The sequence below is a fragment of the Lygodium microphyllum genome, chromosome 25 (assembly GCF_053477565.2).
Source record: "Lygodium microphyllum isolate KBCC chromosome 25, Lygodium_microphyllum_v1.1.10, whole genome shotgun sequence".
Lineage (NCBI taxonomy): Eukaryota > Viridiplantae > Streptophyta > Polypodiopsida > Schizaeales > Lygodiaceae > Lygodium > Lygodium microphyllum.
This window is the reverse complement of record NC_141159.1, coordinates 90,415,874-90,424,241: the sequence shown is the minus strand read 5'-3', so window position 1 is coordinate 90,424,241 and position 8,368 is coordinate 90,415,874.

The window sequence follows — 8,368 nt, the reverse complement described above, 5'->3', positions numbered from 1 at the left end:
AAAGATTGCACATGCATTCATTAACCCAAAGGGCATTATGATATAAGCAAAGACATCCCACTCGGTGGTGGCAAACGCGGTCTTGTGCCTATCATCGGGATGCACTTGCACCTGGTTGTATCTTGAGAAGCTGTCCCTAGAAAGTTGTAGGTCTCTTTACTTGCTCCCCTTTTAAGCGTGTGCTCCGTGTATGGTAATGGATAATTATCCATTTTTGTCGCAGCGTTAACCTTCTTATAGTTCACACACACTTGGATCTTCCCATTCTCCTTCACGACTATCACGATCAGTGATACCCAGTCCGTGTGCTCTATTTCATAGATGAATCCTTCCCTCATTAGCTCATCGATTTCCTCCTTCACGGCTTGGACATGTTTTGGATTCAAAGGGTTTGATCATTGTTTTACGGGCATAGCACCAAGGGCCATTAGTATGTTATGCGTCACCACTCTAGGATCCACTCCTTTGAGCTCATCTAAGGACCAGGCAAACACGTCCACGTACTCTTGTAAGAGCGCAATGAGACTAACCTCTTTCCCCTTGGTCGAGTTGTTAGCTATAAACACATGTCGAGGCTTCTCACCTTCCCCTGCTAAGTTGACTTCCTTGATCTTGAAGGGTCCCTCGATCGGCTCGCTAGTCTATCCTATTCTTTTCACCCCAACAAGATCACTACCTTGTCACCTTTCTTAAACTTTGTAAACCATGTCAGTAGATCCTGCGGTTTCTTCTATTGTTCTGCTTCTGACTTCTTCATCTGTCCTCTCCTTTCTTCCTTCAATCATTTGTGCCTCAGGTGGACTGAGAGGTCCCCCTTGGTGCGTTTGGTCCTAGGAGGTCAGGGTATCTCAGGGTCACTCTTCGTATTGACCTCTGATTCAGAATTAAACTCGCAATCCTCGCTAGAGGAAGGAGTTTCCCCTGGTAGTTGTATCTTCGTGGGTGTGTCTGCCTTAAGTAAGGGTCTTGTCGATGGTTGTGCTATCCCTGTGTGTTTGTAATCTATTGCTCCCACACACTCCAACCAAGAGCGATCGCACTCCATCCGCGTGACTCCTCTCTTAATCCTGTAAGCATTCCTTCTTTGGGGCTTAGAGTCTGCTTTGATCTGTTCTATCGCCCTTCCTTCAGTGTCGTACTCTATGGTGTCTATCTCTTCTTTGATTTCCTCACTAATAGAGAGGCAGTCCTTGTACTCATTGTCAGAATCGTCACCTTCTGACTGCTCATCATCTCTAGCTTCTCCCTTGTTGGTAACTAAGGTCCAATTCTACATTAAGTTTAGGTCATGCACCTTAGTCCATTTTCACTTAGGTTTGTCCAGGAGGTCCCTGAGGGGCTTGAGATTAGTGGCAGGATTGCCGGCTAATTTGCCTGTTAGGTATTCTACGATCTAATGAAGCTCTAACTTGTTACTAGGGATATGGAAAGAGATAGGCCTTGGTTGGCTACTTGAGCTTCTGGCCATCATACAGAGTGGCACTGTGGGCTCCCTCTTTGACACACTCATAGTTTTTGCAGCCTGTTTGTACGTCTCCTCTTCGTTTGAGAATGGGAGATAGATGGTCGCTAGGACATGCATCCAATCTCGTTCATCCTCAGGTCAAGGAATGTATTTGGTCAAAGGTCCATAAGACTTCCTTATTGGTGCATCATCCTTGAGCATGGCAGAGATGGCATCTAGGTTGACAAGGGTCATCTTCCAAGTGTCTGTCCATCTCAACCCTCACGGATTCCGTTCGGTTTCCTAAGAAGACTAGACTGTTGCCCTAGTCTTCAATGATGGGAGTGTTCCTCATCCAAGGTCAGCCTAGCAGAATGTCATAGTCCACTCCCTTCATGATGATGAAGTTCACAAAGAATTGGACACCCGCAATCTTCACTAGCCAATCCTTCAAGACTCTGAATGGCCTTACTTTCATTCCGTTAGCTAGAGTGACATTGAACCTAGCTGTTTCCACATGTGGGTTTCCCCAAGCTTGGAGCACATCATGGCTCAATACACTCACTCCTATCCCAGTATTTACGATTCCCTTCCATGTTACGTCTCCTAGGATAGGCAAGACTGTGTGCATCTCCCTACCTTTCCAGAAGGCATTGACGCATAGTGACTTTGGCACTGAATGCAACGTCAAGCTAGGTATTTGCATGACTGCATCATGATCCTGTAAGTTAGCGGTGACAGCATGCTCCATCGGTTCTTCCACCTAGTGTTTCAACTCCTGCCATAGCGTGGGGTGTTACTTGAGCATGTCTCCTAAACTCAACGTCACTCGGGTGGTCACTAACATCGCGAGGAGGTTGTTGGCTACTTGCCTCTCTCCTAGGTTTATGCTTCTTGGCCATTGGTCTTGACTGACTGGCTGGCCCGTAGTATCTAAACTTGGCCTAAGTGGCACCACCTGTAGCATGGGTGCATCTCTCGATCTTGGTAGTGTAGGTGAGACTAGAGTGCTCATGATAGAGAAATCCTCGATCTCGTCCTCTAAGATAGGCTCAGCGTCCTTGAGGTGCTTCTGTGCTTCCTTTATCCACTCCTTGACTTTGGCTATTGCCTCGAGTTGGCGCCCCTACCTTGGCACTCTCTTTCTCTGCCATCTTTGGAGCAATGGTCTCTACCTCTACATCCATGACCTTCTTGCTAGTCTCACTAGCGTTGTTGCATCCTCAGTCTTAAGCGTGACCTTTACGTCAGTCTTTTTCTTCCTTCTCCTTTGGCTCTTCTTTCCTATTGAGGCTACATCTAAGTTGCTAGGCCTAGGCAATGATATACATGTCTGCTTTGTCTGTGCTCTGGTCATGACATGCAATGGGATGGGTGTGTCCTTGCTATCAAACATATTGACTCCAAACAGCCCCAAAGGCACTGATGGCATGATTCCGAGCTAGAGGATGGCTTTTTTTTAGGGCAATCGACGAAGAGATGAGTGATGCCACACTCAACACATCTAAGGTCGGCTTTTTCCCTATTCACTTGTTCTCTTTGGATAGCATGATGAGATATGGCCCGAGTGCCCGCAAGTCCAACACGAGATTGGATCTTGGGTTGGCCCTGTGAATCCTCTACCCCTACCTCTACCTAACGCCATCACCGGTACCAGTTGATAGTCCATCAGGACTGGATTGCCCTCATCGTCATACGAGACATAAGGGTTCACATAAGCTTTGCCTTCGTTCCTTCATGTAATGGATTGGCATATCGCTTGGTGGATGGGTTACGTAACATCTTGGTGGCCTGGATATGCCTGTCGGGTTGATCTCCATCCTAGGGATGGTTGGTTTTGCGTCATTTGGTACTAGGAGCGCCAGCTGGGCTCCTCTTCCAAAGAAATTTGGTGGCCTATTCCCTAGGTACGGTGGATTGTACTTCTGGACATAGGGGAATCTCCTAGGCAATCTACAGTGCATGGCATCATGGCCAAACCTACCACAATTCGTGCAAGGCCTAGATCTAGGATCTTCGCACTCGGCTAGGAGGTGGTTGTTGCCACAATGCACACATTGGACGTGCGGTCGTGCAGATTTCCTCACCTATTCTTGCAATTGTGCTAGCTCCATTCTCATCTCGGCTAGGTCCTGGCCTTGATCTACACTCTTCCTCTTGTCCTGTACACTAGGGGTTGATCTCTCGCTAGAGGTTCTCGTCCTCTCTGAGGTCCTCTGACTGGAGTTGTCGCGGTTCAAACTTCGAGAGCTTCTCTCTCTCAGTTGGTCATCCACCCTAATTGCTTCATCAAAGACCCTAGCCAGTTTGTCTCGCTGTAAGCGGGAGTTGCTTGCTAAGGCTTTGTACAATTCCTCACTGCGGATTTCGTTTATGAATATGATGGAGACAACTCTTTCATTGTGTCGCTCATTCGTGGGGATTCTCTTGAAGAGACTGCACACATGAGTGACGTAGTCTCTTATGTCCTCCTTGTCCCTTTGACTAGCGTTCAATCAATTAGACTATGACGTTGTCAGAGTACCTTGCCTCTGAAAATCTTTTGATAAAAAGGTCCTTCAGGCATATAAAGTTTGCTTGCTCAACTACGTCTAAGTTGGTGTACCATGTCCGTGAGACTGTTGACCTTGCAAACTTGCTCGAACTGCTCTATGAAGCTATATGGGTTGCTACTAGACTGGTACTTATCCCAACTACTTAGCTACTGCATGGATTTTTGATTGGCTCTTCACTCCTTGAGTAATTCCTAGACTTGAGAGTAGCGAGGTCGCTAGCGCTGCTACACTTTGTTTAGTAGTCGTGTTGTCCATGAGCCGCTTGGTCACAAACTCGCTTAGCGTGAGTTTTGCCTCTAGCGCACTCTCTCTCTCTCTCTCTCTGTGCATTTGGTCTTGTCTTGCTTTTGCCAGCTAGTGTTAGCATGCGTTGAACTTTGTGCACATCTATGTCATATTGCAGCTTCCTAGCTCTCTGCTCGCGGTTGTAGGTAGCTATGCCCTGCAACGCTTTCCTAACCACTTCCCTATCTTCCTCTAGGCTTGCGACTACCTCATCTACTGGTCTACTGTGGATTATCGTCCTGGTTAGCATGGCGTACTCGTTGACCATGTCTTGGACCACGACTGGGAATTCACCCAAGCCCGACTGATTGTTTCCTTGGTGTTTGCTCCTAACTGTTGCTGCTTTCCACTCCACGACATTGTCAATTAGTCTGAGCAGCTCTGTTAGCGCTTTGCTCTCAATCTTGCTGTCCTTTCAGTCCTGCCCCCGTCTCCGAGAGTCCTATCATTGGGGCTATGAGGCATCCAACTATGTTTTGGGGTCTTCTCCTACTAGTGAGTTCCTTTGGGTTATTATGTCTGAGTGTGTTTCTTGTTATTGAAAATAGTCCTCAACTTACATACATAGTGCTGGGTGCTTTGTTGTGCACAGTGCAAAATCAGGCTTTCCATTTTTTTGGTGTACTTGTGTAAAAGAAATCACAGTGGGGAACAATCATACAAGTATGGCTACCCCCTTGGCTTGCCTACTAGTATGGCTCTAAGGGCAGTCTCTGGTCACTTCTAAGGATTGTTCGGGGTCTATGCTGCTCTCTATACACTCCCTCTTGGTTGGTTTACCACATAAAGGTCGATTTTTGGCTCAAGGCCAAGTCGATCTCAAAAATGTGTCCTAATTGGTCCTAACCTGGGGAGTTGGTCCTATTCCTAGTTTTTTGTATTTTGCCCAACTGGTTCGATTCCCAAAATCAGATTGTCCAATTCTAGGGGGTCCAACTCTTAGAGTTGGACGGTCCGATTGGGCTGGTTCGACTCTAAAGAGTGGTTCGATTGGGTAGGTTTGTTTGATTCCTAAGATGGTCAGACTGTGTGCATCCGGCTAAAATGGGTGTCTGACTAGGGAAGGTTGTTCGATTGGACGGTTGATGGCTGAGACCTATGATTGGTCCGCGACTATCGAGTGGTCCGATTGTTGTGCGTGTCCAACTGGACCAGATAGTTGGTCTGATCGAACCAAAGGGTATGGCCCGACTCTCGCAGTCGGATGGTCCAACTGCCTGATTCTAGGAGTTGGACTAGGACATAGTGGTCCCCAACTACGAGCCCGATGGTGCAATGTGATGATTTTCGGCCGGTTTCTCCTAGCACTGATCACAACCCCCTGTCATACCTTCCAGATCACATCAATGGCATATAAAGAAAATTCTTATGTACGTGGATTAGCCGAAAACACTAGAATCAAAGCGCATGATCTCCTTTATGATCAACAGGTCTTTCTCTCAAGCTTTCTCTCTCTTTCACTTTGTGTGCAAAAATGAGATCTTTCCCCCTATCCTTGGGATTTTAGGATCCTTCCTTACTCAATCCTTACCTCCCAACTCACTTTCCTTAGTTATTAAGCCTGAAAGCCCATCTTTTCCAGCTCTTTTCTTGGTTGTGCCATCTTTACATCAACAAAACCCTACTGTTTTCTCACAATCTTTTGGTCCTATTCTACCTTAATGCAAACAAAAATCACAAGACGATGCTTGAGTTGAATTAACCTACTCATCTACACATCAGAAACCAAAAATACTTACTTATTTTGAAGATTAAGATGCCTAAATCTCCTATCTACCTCAAGCACTTATTCGGGGACGAAACCCTACTTCCATGCTTGATTCGAAGCGCGCTGCGCTCAAGACTCGAATTCGTTGCGACAACGGAACCAAAATGAAGAGAGCTCTCTCCCTCAACCCTTGAGACCTACAGACCGCTTATTGGTCAACCATTTCAAGCCGAGCTGCCATGGCTATCTCTCACATAGTCGACACGCTCGCCCTACTTATGGGGTATAGTATTGAAGTTCAGAGAGAATGTGATGGAGACAAAGGCACAAACATCAGGGTAGCAGACATGCTCCCTGTGATTCCATTAACACACAGTCACCTAAAGTCAAGTGTATGTACAACACACATACAAAAGATCAACTGACCTAGATCTAATCATGGTTAAGTCAGTGTGACTTAACTTTATTCACTAAGGTAAACAACTGACAAAAGACTAATGAGCTTGAGTCTCAACACTCCCCCTCAAGCTCAAGTAGGATACTTCACTCCAGATAACTCTTTGAAATGCACAAACTTATCTTTACCCAATGACTTGGTAAAGATATCTGCAACTTGGTCTTCTGTCCTCACATGGACCAAATCAATGCCACTTGCAATCACTTTTTCCTTGATGAAGTGATAGTGTACCTCAATGTGCTTAGTTCTAGCATGATAAACAGGATTACTGGCTAGGAGCACACTACTCATGTTGTCACAATAGAGTGTGACATGCTTGACTTCTTGCATACCCAAATCATCAAGAAGCTTCATGAGCCATGTTGCCTCACATGCAGCTAGTGTAGCACCTCTATACTCTGTCTCAGTACTAGAGAGTGCAACTATAGGTTGCTTCTTACTGCTCCAATTGGCCATACTACTACCAAGGGAAAATGCATACCCACTAGTAGATCTCCTATCATAGGTACTTCCTGCTGAGTCAGCATCTGTATATTGTGGAAGCTCCAAAGGCTTACCATGCTCATAGAATAGACCATAATCTGATGTAGCCTTTACATATCTCAAGATCCTCCTCACTGCATCCAAGTGTGGCTTCATAGGCTTCTACATGAAGTGACTAATCAGTCCAATTGAATAGCTAAGATCTGGTCTAGTAATGGTAAGGTAAATCAGGCTAGCCACCATTTGTCTATACATAGTGACATTCTCAATCTCATGTCCAACATTTGCAAGTAGCTTAACATTTTGTTCCAATGGAGTGCTCAATGCTTCGCAATCCAACATACCATACTTGGTTAACATATCCTGTGCATACTGCTTTTGCAACAACCAAGTACCATGAGGTGTAGAGACAACCTCAATCCCAAGGAAATACTTCAGTTCTCCCAAATCTTTGACCTGAAATTCAGCATGTAACATTTACTTGATCTCTCCAATTCCTGTGACATCATCACCTGTAATGATCAAGTCATCCACATAGATGACTAATACCACATAACCAGCTCTTGTCTTCTTTGTGAATAGGCTATGAGTAGCCTTGCCCATAGTAAAACCAAGTTTTTGTAAGCATGCACTTATCTTAGCATTCCAAGCTCTAGGTGCTTGCTTCAGCCCATATAATGCTTTCTTCAATCTACACACATATGTAGGAAAATCTGGATGTGCATAGCCCTCGGGCTGATCCATGTATACTTCCTCAACCAAATCACCATTGAGAAAAGAATTCTTCACATCCATCTGATACATACTCCATCCTTTAGATGCTGCCAAAGCAATCACTGCCCTTACGGTTGCCATTTTAGCAACAGGGCTGAATATTTCCTCACAATCAAGACCATATTGTTGTGCATACCCTTTTGCCACAAGTCTTGCCTTGTACCTTTCCAATGTGCCATCTGTTTTGCATTTCACTTTGTATACCCATTTGCAACCAATAGCCATTTTTCCTTCAGGCAAATCAACCAAATCCCAAGTGTCATTTTCAACCAATGCTGAATATTCCTCATCCATTGCCTTACACCAATGATCATCCAAAATAGCTTTAGAAAACTTTGTGGGTTCCTTGAAGCTAGTGACTTTTGCCATATATGCATAGTGCCTTACTGTGTAGCCACTGTATGTAAGCGTATCCATAGGCTTCCTGACTCTTTTTGATCTCCTCAACTAAGGTGCAGTATGAGACTCTCCTCTCTCATGAGGTGGTATATATCTATGTCTCACACCAAGAGTCACAACTGATGGAATACCAAACTCACTATCCAAGTTGTCAGCACCAGGTGAATCATAACCACAAGTGAGTGGCCCTGTAACATCATCAAGTTTTCCTTTGCCTTTATCCACATCTCTCCCCCTCACTGACATACCCGTGTCAGTGGACA